The 13825-nt window shown below is 37.2% G+C and overlaps 1 non-coding gene across 1 annotated transcript; it reads right to left on the reverse strand.

Annotated features, from left to right (window-relative positions):
- Positions 1–9807: 9807 nt before the first annotated feature.
- LOC127116599 (small nucleolar RNA R71) lies at positions 9808–9914 on the reverse strand. Its single transcript, XR_007801416.1, has one exon. It is a non-coding gene; the product is annotated as a small nucleolar RNA R71 (small nucleolar RNA).
- Between the last annotated feature and the right edge of the window lie 3911 nt (positions 9915–13825).

Below are 13825 nucleotides of genomic sequence, written 5' to 3' on the forward strand. Positions count from 1 at the left end.
TGGGCGGCAGCAGCAGACACGGTAGAGGTAACCACCTCTGAAATAACAGTCCTCGCAGGAGGAGTTGCAGGCGTTGGAGAAGATTGACTTTGAGCAGCAAGAACTGACTCCACCGTGGCAGTCAGACGGGCGATCTCATCCTTCAGCTCTCTGTTCTCTTGCTCTAGGTGCTCCATGATTTTCAAATGATTGGCTCGGATATTGTACCGGTGCGTCAGCTTGGCTAAAGCACAGAAGAAACACCAATCAGACATCTGGTGAAAACCTGCTTATGCAAATGATGCATGAAATGCAATGCTTGATTATTTTTATCTTCAAGGAACTTACTATATCATTTGCAAATATATATATTTAAATGGCAATTGCAACAATTTGATATGACCAAAAATTTATTTTTATTTATATAAATTGGAAGGATTACACTGAGTACAATTTCAGAAACCAAAATAAAAATACAAGAGAAAAGGAGACTAGTCATCCTAAGGATCCCTAACTACAATGTCAGAAGATCTGGCTGTAGATGCGTACTTCCTTCGAATGCAACGGATCTTGGTCTTAAAAGAAGCCTTCATCTGAGTCTTCTCGAGGATAAGTTGGTCAACAATCTTGTTCCAAGCAACGAAAGGCTGAGGCATGCTAGAAGGTGAAACCTCTGGCATCTTCAACTCCAAAGCCCTCTTCGTCACCCAAAGAGTGTAAGCTTCCAAAGCTACACAATTGCACGGACCAAGCTCGAATCTTCCTTTCCTATGCACATTATGCCAAGCATTCACAATCTTCTATTTCAAATGTTGGGGATCTTTACCCTCTTGATAGAAAAGACCTTCTAACAACGTGTTATTAGGTTTGTCTCTCAAGGGGAACCCAAGTTGACGATGAGCCAAAGCAGGGTTATAGTTAATTCCTCCTTGTTTACCATTGAGAGGAACATTAGAGAATTCACCACAACTATCAATAATCTCCAAACTGCTCAAAGACGAATCATACCAAACTATATCATCATTAGTGAGAGACATAAGTCTCTGAGACCACCGTAGACATTATTTGTTCTCCACAAAAGCAGGTGTCTGAGGCAAGTGCGAAATAAACCACTTGTATAGAAGAGGAATGCAACAGACAATCATTCCACCACGCTTAGAATTCCTTAGATGCAAAGAGAAATACATATCACCCAACAAAGTAGGCACAGGATTCCCAATCAAGAAAAGTCTAATGGCATTAACATTAACACAACCGTCAATGTTAGGGAACAAAGTTAATCGATACATGAGCAACACAAAGATAACTTTAAAAGCATCCACATTACCGGCTCGAGCAAAGACAATAGCTTCCTTGATGAGGAAATCAGATGGCAACCCAAATAACCCTCCTTTCTTCACCCAATGAGCCTCTATCTCAGACTTCTTCAAGTGAAGAGCTTCAGCAATAATACTAGATCGGGGAATCTCCTCCAATCCACTAAAAGGCACTCTACTAGAAAAATAGGTATCTCCAAAAGATGAGAATACTCCTCCAAGGTAGGCACAAGCTGAAAATCTGGGAAAGTGAAACAACGGTAGAGAGGATCATAGAATTGCACCAATACACTCAAGAGTCCTTCAACCACATCAGCAGACAAGATAGACAAAAGCTTCCCATGGTGTTGTTTAAAGTCCAAGGGATCTAATACAAAAGATGCTAGCTTCCTTAACTCTTTCAAGTCGGGACATCTGAAGCTGTACTTCTTAGTGTTCCTTCGTCCAAAATCCATGGTCTGAAAATAATTGCAAATAATACCTTAGTTCCTTGAAATTTTCGTGTGATGAATGTTATGATGCACATGAATGCATGAATGCAACAATCACAAATAAGGGATCACACACAAGGAAAACAAAGATCAAGGGATGAATCAAGTCATTGTCAAGATCAATCATCCATTTCGATGGATTATGGTTACACCTTATCAACACCCAAGTTCCATTGATATTGATAAGAGTTGATTGGATCAACCAAGAATCAAGGGTTTATTGCAAGTCGCAAGCGTGGAGTCTGGGTAAGAACCATCCCAAAAGAGTGAACTAAGGATAAAAACCTGTAGATCATGTTCTAAAAAGTTCCCAGAGTCTTAATTCCATCTATCGGATATTACAGGTTAAGATGACTGACTCATCGACCCATAATATTCTCAAGAGAAACTCGTGTGAGTGTAGTATCACGTAACAACTGTTATAAAGTCTACACTTGAACAGTTTCCGCATTACGTCCTAAATAGGCCAAGATGGGGTAAATGTTCTACAGTCCTCAGCTTCTCAGACCCAAATTAGAGATAGTAATGCCTAACCACAAATACTTGTGTGACATTTCCAAATCCAAAAGAGTCTCCATTTAGTAGATGGATCTCAAGCCAACTTGTTAAGGACTACTCCACACAAGTCGAACATGACTATGCCATCCTCCTATCTTAATTGCACTCAAGTTCGGGTTAGAACTTATCTCACCATTCAGAGATCACCAAGCACAACAAGCAGATTATATCACACATACATATATACAAACATCACATGAATATATACACACAAAAAGTAGGCTAAACCCATTGGAGACTACTCCCCAGCAGAGTCGCCACTTAATTTCTGTAGCGGTAAATTCATGATCATCAAGCTATGGATAAGCTAGAGATCAAATAACAAGAGTCGCCACCACACTTTTATTGTTTCCAAGGGAAAAGGGAAAAAGTACGAACAAAACCCAAAAAGTAAGAAGTTTTCAAATCAAAACTATTAAAATGTCAGAGATTACAGGTAAGGGGGTTGGTTACACAGAGGGAAGGTGTTAGCACCCAAAGTGTCCTAGGTACTCCTAGGGAGCCCTTTTTGTGTGCATATGTTTTTGGTACAAAGTGATGTTTACAAACAAATAGAATGGGGGGATGAGAAAAGAACTCATTAATTATATCTTTGTGTTTGGCAAGACCTTCGGTCTTGTTCCTACCTACCAACATAAAAATGAGAGATCAAAACCTCGTAGTTCGTGATACAAATTTCAAAGTGGGTGCGTTGCTTTTAACAAAAAAAAGTTAAGTTTGAAAGGCACAAAGGCCTAAAAATGGTATGAATGAGTTAGTTCTTTTTAGTTTTTTTGAAAGTTTAAGTCAAGTATGGTTAAGTTTATTTACAAGTTTGATTTAAGAAAAGAAGTTTGAAAATGCAATGGCATAAGGCAAAAGTTTCTATCTTTTTTGCAAAATTGGTCAAAGTTTAGAACAAAATAAGTTCAATCAAAGAAGATTTTTGAAAAGGGAGGGAGATATTTTGAAATTAAATAAATGGGGAGAAGATGAAGAGACTATCCTATGTACAAAATAAAAATTTAAGAGTTGAAAAGATCTGACCAAATGGGTAACAATCCAGTAGACAAGAATGTCAATAGAAACCCAGAATTTCCTTGGACTTTTAGAATTAAGCAACACACAAATGCACAATTATATTATCTTGAAGAGAACGGCATCAAATAAAGATGGCCACATCCAAGTTTATCCATTCCATAATCTCCTTCAAGGTAGCCCATGTAACAGATGAATTCCACAAGTCACAAGTTCAAAATAACAGCTTCACGATGATCATGTTGCAGATGAACTCAGAGGGATCTTGAATGAGGTATCAGATGAAGTTTCAAATTAAAAACACTTGGTTTCTCAATAAATTGGCATTGGCCAAGTCCTTTAGCATGGGAATGTTGCCTAAATTCTAAGTCCATTTGTCCAAGATCAAGTCAACAGTTCACACAAAAGTTTTTTAGGGTTTTTGTTGTTATTATGTACATTACTGGTCAAAGACCACACAAACAAACAAAGTATACATAAACAAAGTATATCACACAATATGGTCCAAATGGACAAAGTGAAAATTGCATTAACATAAACAATTAGAATGGTATGAACAATGGCAAATGTATAAATGCTAGAATCAAATGACATTAAAGTAAAGGGCTTGAAATTAAAAGTTAGTAGTTAATAGGTTAGAAGTTAGTATGATTTTGCTTTTTGCTTTTCATTTTTAGACATTCTTTGGAGAACACTCAACCCACTTGTCACAAGCATGGATCCTTGAACCAATACATCTTCCAAAGGAAGGAAAAAAGGCCAAGTTTCCACACAATACCATGAAAGAGGGGATAATTACAATCTCACTAACTAGAATGCTATGCCTTTTATGTCACAAATTTAGCGCTATGTTAAGCAATCGTAATTGGAATTATGTAGAAGTCACACCTATTTGAGGTCGGGCAATAGAATTTTGGTTTTAATGCATGTTAGAGACATAGTATTATGAACTATGCTCATGAAACATATCACACACAAAAAGAATATGCAAAAGGTGTGGCCTAATCTCATCCATACTCATGTTAATTTTTCAATCAACTAGCTTTAGGACTTTGAGATATCATAGGCCAAATGAGATGAATGCATAAAGAAGGGGAATGAGATGAAGTGGGAGGGGAATAGATGAAATCTCAAATTGATCAAAGGAGGATTTTTACCAAATTAATATCATTCATTCATTTTGGGAGATGGAATGTACATTCCATCAATCCCCTAAATCCAATGATATTAATTTGACAAAGTCAAATCAACCATGATCAAGGCCCAACAACAAGAGTCAAACATAAACAAGTCATCACAATTGGTCAACAAAATTATTTGGCATTTATTCAAATTAAAAAATACTAAAATAATTCATTTAAATTAAATATGGTTTGTTAAATTCCTAAAACCTCATCAAAACACCAAATAAATGGCCATGAGATTTATCATAGGTCAAACAAGGTCAAAGGACCTTGGAGAAAATTTTTCATATTTTTTAAAGACTTAAAAGTATTTTTAAACAATTAAAAACAAATTAAAAATCAATTAAATCATGAAAAATATTAATAATGATCCAAAAATTATTTTTAATTCAGAATATGAAAAAGGAAAATATTTGAAATATTTTGGTGAAACTCTCATATTTTTTTGGATCAATATTAAAATTAATATGAATTAATGAAAATGAAGCAATTAAAATGAAATTCAAATAATCAGAAAAAACGTGGACCACTTGATCTCCCTCATTAATTGAGGTGGAAGATCAAGTGGCCACCAGCGCGCGTTCCATGTGGTCTCTAGTCAACTGAGCAGCATGTGTGGTAATTAGAAACAAGACTCAGGATTGAAACAATTTAAATAGATCCTATGGTTGGAGACGTGCCAACACACGGTCGGAGCTGTAGCTCCGGTCTTTTTCTCCGGCGGACCTCATCAGACTGGTCCACCTTCAACCATCACCAGAATAAAAAAGGAGGACATGATCTAAAAGGAAAAATGGCGTAGATCACGAATATCACCTCAATTTTAACTAACTCCTCACATATAGAAAGATATGAGGAGTTGAAATTTGAGGTATGTCAACTGAGTTGCTTCAATTTGACCTCTAAGCAACTCAATCTCCTTGCCTACATTGGTAGGACTTCAGACAACCAAAGAATCAAGAGAATTGAGCAAGATTGAGAGAGAATCGAAGAGATGAAGTTTTCTGAAAATTACCTTCATTGCAGTGCAATTCTTGAGGTTGCTTGCTCCAAACACGATCTGATCACACTTGAGAAGCTAGCAGGAAGTGATTGATGAGGTTGCAAGGCTTTGGATCCTGGACTTTTTGAATCTCTAACAGTTGAGATTCAAACTTAAATTTCAAGCTGAAATTTATCAGGTTTTCCTTTGGAATGAGAGGGTTTCAATGGGGGGAAAAGCTGGCGCGCATGGTGTGTTCAATTCTGAGCAGAAGGGGCTCTATTTATAGATGCAGCTCATGATATTTGCACCTTCAAATTCACTTTCCAAAATTGGCAAATGATGATGCATGGGTGCATGGGCGTGTACAGGCCCATGAGATCATTGATTAAGGTCCACAAATTAATGTAAGAGGGTCTGAAATGAACTTGGATTGCAAGGCAAGTATGTGTGAAGATTTGAAGTTTGATCTTTGCCAAATGATGATACCATGTTCATGCCATGCGCAACCCTAATAATTCTTGTCCAAAATGGATGAACTTGGACTTTTTGGAAAGGTTAGATCAAGAGGAACAACTTTCATGTTCGACACTTTTCTATTTGGAGCTTGTATCATGATGAATTTTGAGATGGAAGTTTGGAAATTTCAACATGTTGAAATTTTTTCTAAGTGTCAAGCCATATATCTCAATATTCCACCTTGCTTAACTTTTTATGTGAGCTTCAATTGAGAAACGTGTCTTTATCAAAGTTGTATATCTTTCAAATACCTTCAAAAGAGACATAAATGTCATGTTATTTGGATTTGAAATGATAGAGTTATGCATTTTTGAAGTTTGGAAAAATCACCTGTTCAATGGTATAGGTCAAAAGTGACCTATAATGTAGCCTCATATCACATTCTCATAAAAGTTGAATTAGCTCTCACTCCAAACATCAAAGTTGAAGTATACATCTTCAATTTTGTTGTGCAACTTGGAAAGCTTTCATCTCATAAAAATTGAGCAAGTTATGGCCTTGGGAAGTTGACTTTCAAATTAGGGTTTAGACAAAATGACCTATAATGTTTCAACATAGAAAATGGTTTTCCAAGCATAACTAGCTCTAGGTCTCAACATGAAAGTTGTTTGGAATGTTATTTAGAGTAAGGTTTCTCTTGGAATCATTTCATATGGTGAAAATTGTATGAGATAGTGTCTAGGGAGACTCGGTTTTGATCAGATGATTTCATCTGGCCAACCACCATCAACCAACATGCTAACCTTCAATTCTCTTGACTTTATAGGCTCATGGTAAATCATATATGCATAAGATGATGAAATTTTAAGTGTCCCTTGAGAGATTTGATCAATTGGTGAGATAGCTTGTTGGAGAAGTTACTCAAGATACCCAGTCAAACTAGGGTTTCCAAGGCAAATCACCCTCAAACTCTTGAAGAAAACTTGATCAATATAACATGTAGTAATCAATGGAACTCATATATGATTCTCATAACCATTCTTGTATCAATTCAATGGTTGTGCTCTTTGTCATGGGGGTCCCAAACCATAGATGTGAACTTGATAGATCAATGGAGATCATGTCCTTCCTACCAAAGAGTTAAGCAAATGCAAAGACGTATTTTTGGTATTTTGGTTAGTAAAATGATAAAATACAAGTATGATACAATCACAAAGTGCTTGGTGATCTCTCCCAAAACAAACCCAATGAAAAGGGGTAAAGAGGATGCCAAGGTATGATCCCAATGCTAATGCTTATGATGAATTTGCATGAGGGATCTTAGGGTCAATATTGGGATCTTACAGCTGCCCCTATTTAAGGATATTCTAACTGAGGAGGCGAAGGTTAAAATCTTCATGTCGACTCAGTAGAATGGGCTTAAATAACAACATATAGAAACAAATTTTGGTCCCTAAGAGACCTCATGATGCGTATGATATGAAATGCAAAAGTAAATTCTTTGTGGGGAAATATTGCCACAAAGGAAAAGAACTCGGAGAGACCGAAAGTCCGCAGGAGTAAAATGCATTCTGTAAGGAAAACTCATTGGGGAGACAGAGACTCTAGGGGATAAAAGGATTTATGCGTAGGCCAGGTGATCACACTGAATTACACCGTGTTTTTGACTCGGATTTCACATATTTATTAGGACTTTATTATCATTTTGTTTGTATTATGCTCTCTTTTATCTTGTTTTCATATATTTAGCACTTTCGGACTCTTTTGGAAGAAACGAATCAAAAAGACCTAAAATTAGGGTTTTTCGACGAAATTACACACATGGCGTTGCACATGGCGGCCGCTATAGGAGAAGCCATGAGTCATCAACCATCAAATAGGAAGTAACCGCCACGTTCCCATGATCCACCCTATTTACACACATGGTGGGCGCCATGAAGGGATGGCGGGCGCCACCTTTGTATTCCACGTTCCCATTAAGGAGAAGTTGGAGGGCACCATGGTCTGTGCAAACTGCTGAAATCCTCTATAAATAGTTCGTTCCATTTCACTTTCTAATCATCCAACTTAGTTTACAACACTAAGCATATATTTATCATTTGTAAAAGCGGTAATCCGTCACATCGGGGGGTTATCACACCTTAGTGACATTGAGTTGAGTCATTTCGAATTGCTGTCGTTTTTGGCTTCAGGAGTCGGAGGTTTATTTTTGTACCAGATTTTAAAGCCCTGCATTTGGAGCAGGTTCTTATTTATCGCTTTATTTGTTTATTTTCCGCATCGCTTTATTTTATTTATTTTCCGCACTTGCTTTACTTTATTTATTTTCCGCACTCGCTTTTATTTATTTATTTTCCGCACTCACTTTATTTATTTATTTTCTGCACTTGCTTTACTTTATTTATTTTCCGCACTCGCTTTACTTTGTTTATTTTCCGCACTCGCTTTACTTTATTTACTTTACGCACTTTACTCGCTCTCTATGCCTCACATTCTAAAACAAACTTTTCATCATGATTAATATCGTTGTGTTTGTTTGTGTTACCATGTCTGGCTAAATATTTTAAAGTTTAGAATGTAAGGATCGCAGTTAAAAAGATGTTTCACATACTGAATCTGTAGAAATACTTTAAAGGCTGTTTTAATTTTTAACTTGAGTTTTCTAAAATAAACTTGGTTAGTTTTAATTATTCGAGGAGTGCGAAAGCACCCTGGCTTAGTAACTAGGAATTTTTATCACTTTAAGGAAAAACTATTTTTGAAACTATTTTCGGACACGTTGATGGATTTAAAATCAGGAAACTCCTTGCGTAAACTTTCCAAATCAAAATTACTTTTCAACTAAGTTTACGAGTCTCATTTCTTAAAAATAAGTTTACTACTTTAGCGTTCTGCGCACCTTTTATAAGTGACAATAAAATGCCTTAATTTAAGGGTAAACTCAGTTCTGAATATGCGAAAGCGACAGTTCCTGTTAAATGGATTCTTTTCAAGAGTAGAAAATATTGCCTCATAAGTAGTTCTATTTAGACAATCGAAACATCACTTAACTGACGTGAAATACATTCAACCTGTCTTTACCTGCATTTAAAATTTACCGTTATTCTGCAAACCCAATATCTCTTTTACACCGCCTTAGATAAACACTGTAACGATAGTAATCGATAGATTGACGATTGGTCTCTATAGGATCGATATTCTTTTATATTACTTTGACGTAATTCGTGCACTTGCGAATGACATACGATCAAGTTTTTGGCGCCGTTGCTGGGGACCAACTTCGTCAAATTTTGTACCCTGTTGTTACACCGTCTAGACTAAGGCATTATTAGCCGGTAAATGCGAAGAACCCGTAGTACCGGAAATTTAGTAAATCCTTTAGCGGAACCCGAACGTTATACTCGTACACGCCTCTTACTCATCTGAATTAAGAAAGCTATGGCCGAGAATCGCGATAGGAGACCTCTTAAGGAATTCTCCCAACCCTCTGATGATGAATCTAGTTCGAGTATAGTAAACCCCCTTATTCCTGCTAACAATTTCGAACTAAAACCGTCTTTGTTGCAATTAGTGCAACAGAACCAATACGCGGGTCTCGCAACCGAGAACCCGAATCAACATTTAAAAGTTTTTATCCAACTAGCCGACACCTTTAAATCTAACGGCGCTTCACCGAATGCGATCCGTTTAAGATTATTTCCTTTCTCCCTCAGGGATAGAGCACGTTCATGGTTAGATTCACTTCCAGCTATTTCAGTAACTACTTGGGAAGACCTTAGGAGAGTATTCCTTGCTGGATATATCCCCCTAGTAAGACTGTTGTTTTTCGAAACCAAATAACTAGATTTGCTCAAAACCAAGGAGAATCGCTTTTCGAAGCTTGGGAGAGATATAAAGAGCTATTAAGAGTCTGCCCACACCATGGCCTAGAACAATGGCTGATCGTTCATACCTTCTACAATGGACTCCATTATAACACCAAGATGAGCATCGACGCTGCCGATGGTGGCACGCTGATGAACAAACCTTATCCTGAAGCTTGTGACCTAATTGAGGATATGGCCCAAAATCATTACCAATGGGGAACTGAACGAGCACCAATAGAGAAAAATGAGACCCAAGGTGGAATACATGAGGTAAGCTCTCTAGACATGATGCATGCGAAAATGGACGCTTTAGCCCTTAGAATCGAACATATGTCTATAAACACTAACACCGTAGCAGTAGTCCATACAGAGTGTGAATTCTATGGATCTAAAGGACATGAATCGGCGGAGTGTAACCTTTTGAACGACCTGAACAACGACCAAGTGAATTACGCACAAGGAAACCCATTTTCAAACACTTACAACCCTGGATGGAAGAACCGTTTGAATTTTTCCTATAAAAACCAGAACCCTATCCAAAATCATGACTTCAGAGACCACAAGGTTATCAAGCCCAAAAACCAAACCAACCTATGCAAGTTGTGCCCCAGAAGTCTAACCTTGAGAAGATCATGGAAAGCTTTATATCGAGCTAGACACAACAAAATAAAGAATTCCTAAACCAGAACATTCACGTAAACAAACTTATAACGCAATTAGGAACCAAGGTTGATCAGATAATCACTCACAACAAGATGCTTGAAACCCAGATCTCACAAGTAGCACAAAACCAAGCCCCACAAACTACACCTGGAGGCTAATTCCCTGGACAACCTCAACCAAACCCTCGAGGGCAAGCTAACGCTATCTCGTTACGAAGTGGGACCGCTTACGAAGGGCCTCATAACCCAGCAATGAGCGAGTCCAAAACTTCTAAAGAACATATACGTACTAACCTAGAAGAGGAACCGGAGAAACCCGAGAAACAAACCAACCAAGAAGGTGAAGCCAAGGATAAAACTTACAAACCACCACCCCCGTACAAACCACCAATCCCATATCCCAAAGACTTAAACAAACCAAAGTCAATAACCAATACCAAAAATTTATAAAAGTGATAGAAAAGCTTCATGTAGAGATTCCTTTCACCGAAGCTATCACCCAAATTCCGTCTTACGCCAAATTTCTCAAAGATATCTTAACCAACAAGCGTAGGCTCGACGATCCAAAACCCTTGGAATGCAACTTTATTTCCGAGGATAAACTTGCTAAGAAGGAGAAAGACCCTTGTAGTTTTTCTATACCTTGCATTTTAGGGAGTCATGTGATCGACAAAGCTTTCCTAGACTTAGGCGCTAGTGTGAGTTTAATGCCCTTAGCTGTATATAAAAGGTTAAACTTAGGAGAATTACAACCAACTAAGATGTCCCTCCAATTAGCCGATAGGTCTGTTAAGTATCTTGTAGGCATTTTAGAAGACATCCCATTTATGATCGGTCAACTTTATGTCCCAACAGACTTCGTGGTCATGGATATCAAAGAAGACGAAGATATCCCTATCCTTTTAGGTAGACCATTCTTATCAACAGCCGGAGCTATAATAGATGTTAAAATAGGGAAATTAACCTTCGAAGTAGGCGATGAAAAGATCGAGTTCATTCTTTCGAAATTCCTGATGGCACCAATTCTAGGAGACGCATGTTATGCGATCGATATCATAGATGAGTGCATAAGAGAATTTGATCGAGGAGAACCCGAGATCGAACCATTTTCAAACCCGAATGGAAAGGATGACAAGCTAGAGGAAACGGAACCTCACACTAATGAATGTCTGGATCTTACTCCAGACCCTTCACCTAATTCTCAAAAACCAGCCCAAGAACTTAAGGAACTACCCAAGAACCTAAGATATGAGTTTTTGGATGAAGAAATGAACCGCCCAGTAATAGTTAGTGCCACCTTAAGAAGATACCCCTCTGCCTTAGGATACAACATCTCTGATTTAAAAGGTATTAGCCCATCCATGTGTATGCATAGGATCTCGCTAGAGGAGGATTCAAAACCTTCCAGAGAACATCAGAGACGAATCAACCCTATAATGAGCGAGGTGGTAAAGAAGGAAGTCCTTAAACTACTGGAAGCTGGTATAATCTATCAGATCTCTGATAGTAAGTGGGTAAGTCCTGTACATGTGGTACCCTAGATGTGAACTTGATAGATCAATGGAGATCATGTCCTTCCTACAAACGAGTTAGGAAAATGCAAAGACATATTTTTGGTATTTTGGTTAGTAAAATGATAAAATACAAGTATGATACAATCACAAAGTGCTTGGTGATCTCTCCCAAAACAAACCCAATGAAAAGGGGTAAAGAGGATGCCAAGGTATGATCCCAATGCTAATGCTTATGATGAATTTGCATGAGAGATCTTAGGGTCAAAATTGGGGTCTTACAACTACCTGGGGAAACGTAAAACAAATCCGTTGGGGAAAACAAGAGGAAGTAGATTACTATTACCGGGTATTGGGTAAAAGTAAAGCACTCGCAAATTGACAAGGAATGTTACCAGTTACTGGGTAATAAAATCTCAAGGGACCAAAAGCATCGATCTAGGTAAGAGCTAGAAAGAAATGATCAATCAAAGACTCGACCCGATGAGGATATAACTCAAGGGGAGTGGTTCCATCTAGATAATCAACTAGGGAGGAAGCTGCAATAATAATCATCCACGAGGAAATAACTCAGAGGGGAATGAGAAAGGTTAAATTCTTTATGCTTAAGGGGCTGACACTCTACAATTGAGGGAGGACAGACACACGAATTTTGTGCGGGGAAATGATATCACCATAGCAGAGGATTAGAAAAATAATTAATCACAAAGTGCAATAATAATGCAATAATGAAATCTATGAATGTATATATATATATATATATATATATATATATATATATATATATATATATATATATATATATATATATATATATATGTATATGTATATGTATATTGTAAGACCCCAATTTTGACCCTAAGATCCCTCATGCAATTCCATCATAAGCATTAGCATTGGGATCATGTCTTGGCATCCTCGTTACCCCTCTTTCATTGGGATTGTTTTGGGAGATATCACCAAGAACTTGTGATTATATCATACTTGTATTTTATCATTTCACTAACCAAAATACGAAAAATATGTCTTTGCATTTGTCTAACTCTTTTGTAGGAAGGGCATGATTCCATTGATTCATCTAGTTCACATCTAGGGTTTGAGACCCTCATGAACAAAGAGAATAACCAAGAATTGGTTAAATAATGAGCATCATATATGAGTCCGAATGTTATCTACATATTATTCTGATCAATTTTTCTTCAAGAGTTTGAGGGTGATTTGCCTTGGAAACCCTAGTTTGACTAGGTATTTTGAGTAACTTCTCCAACAAGCTATCTCACCAATAGGTCAAATTTATCAAGGGACACTTTAAAATTCATCATCTTATGCATATATGATCTACCATGAGCCAAGAAAGTCAAGAGAATTGGAAGTTAGTAAGTTGGTTGATGGTGGTTGGCCAGATGGATGCATCTGATCAAAACTGGGTCTCCCTAGACCCTATCTCCTACAATTTTCACCATATGAAAATTATTCCAATATCAAAATTACTCTAAATGACATTACAAACAACTTTCATGTTGAGACCTAAAGCTATTTTTGCTTGGAAAATCATTTTCTATGTTGAAACATTATAGGTCATTTTGTCTAAATCCTAATTTAAAAGTCAACTTCCCAAGGTCATAACTTGCTTAATTTTTATGAGATGAAAGATTTGCAAGTTGAACAATCAAATTAAATGTGCCTACTTCAACTTTGATGTTTGGAGTGGGAGATAATTCAACTTTTTTGAGCATGTGATATGAGGTTATATTATAGGTCACTTTTGACCTATACCATTGATCAAGTGATTTTTCCAAA

Source organism: Lathyrus oleraceus, chromosome 1 (assembly GCF_024323335.1).
Source record: "Lathyrus oleraceus cultivar Zhongwan6 chromosome 1, CAAS_Psat_ZW6_1.0, whole genome shotgun sequence".
Lineage (NCBI taxonomy): Eukaryota > Viridiplantae > Streptophyta > Magnoliopsida > Fabales > Fabaceae > Lathyrus > Lathyrus oleraceus.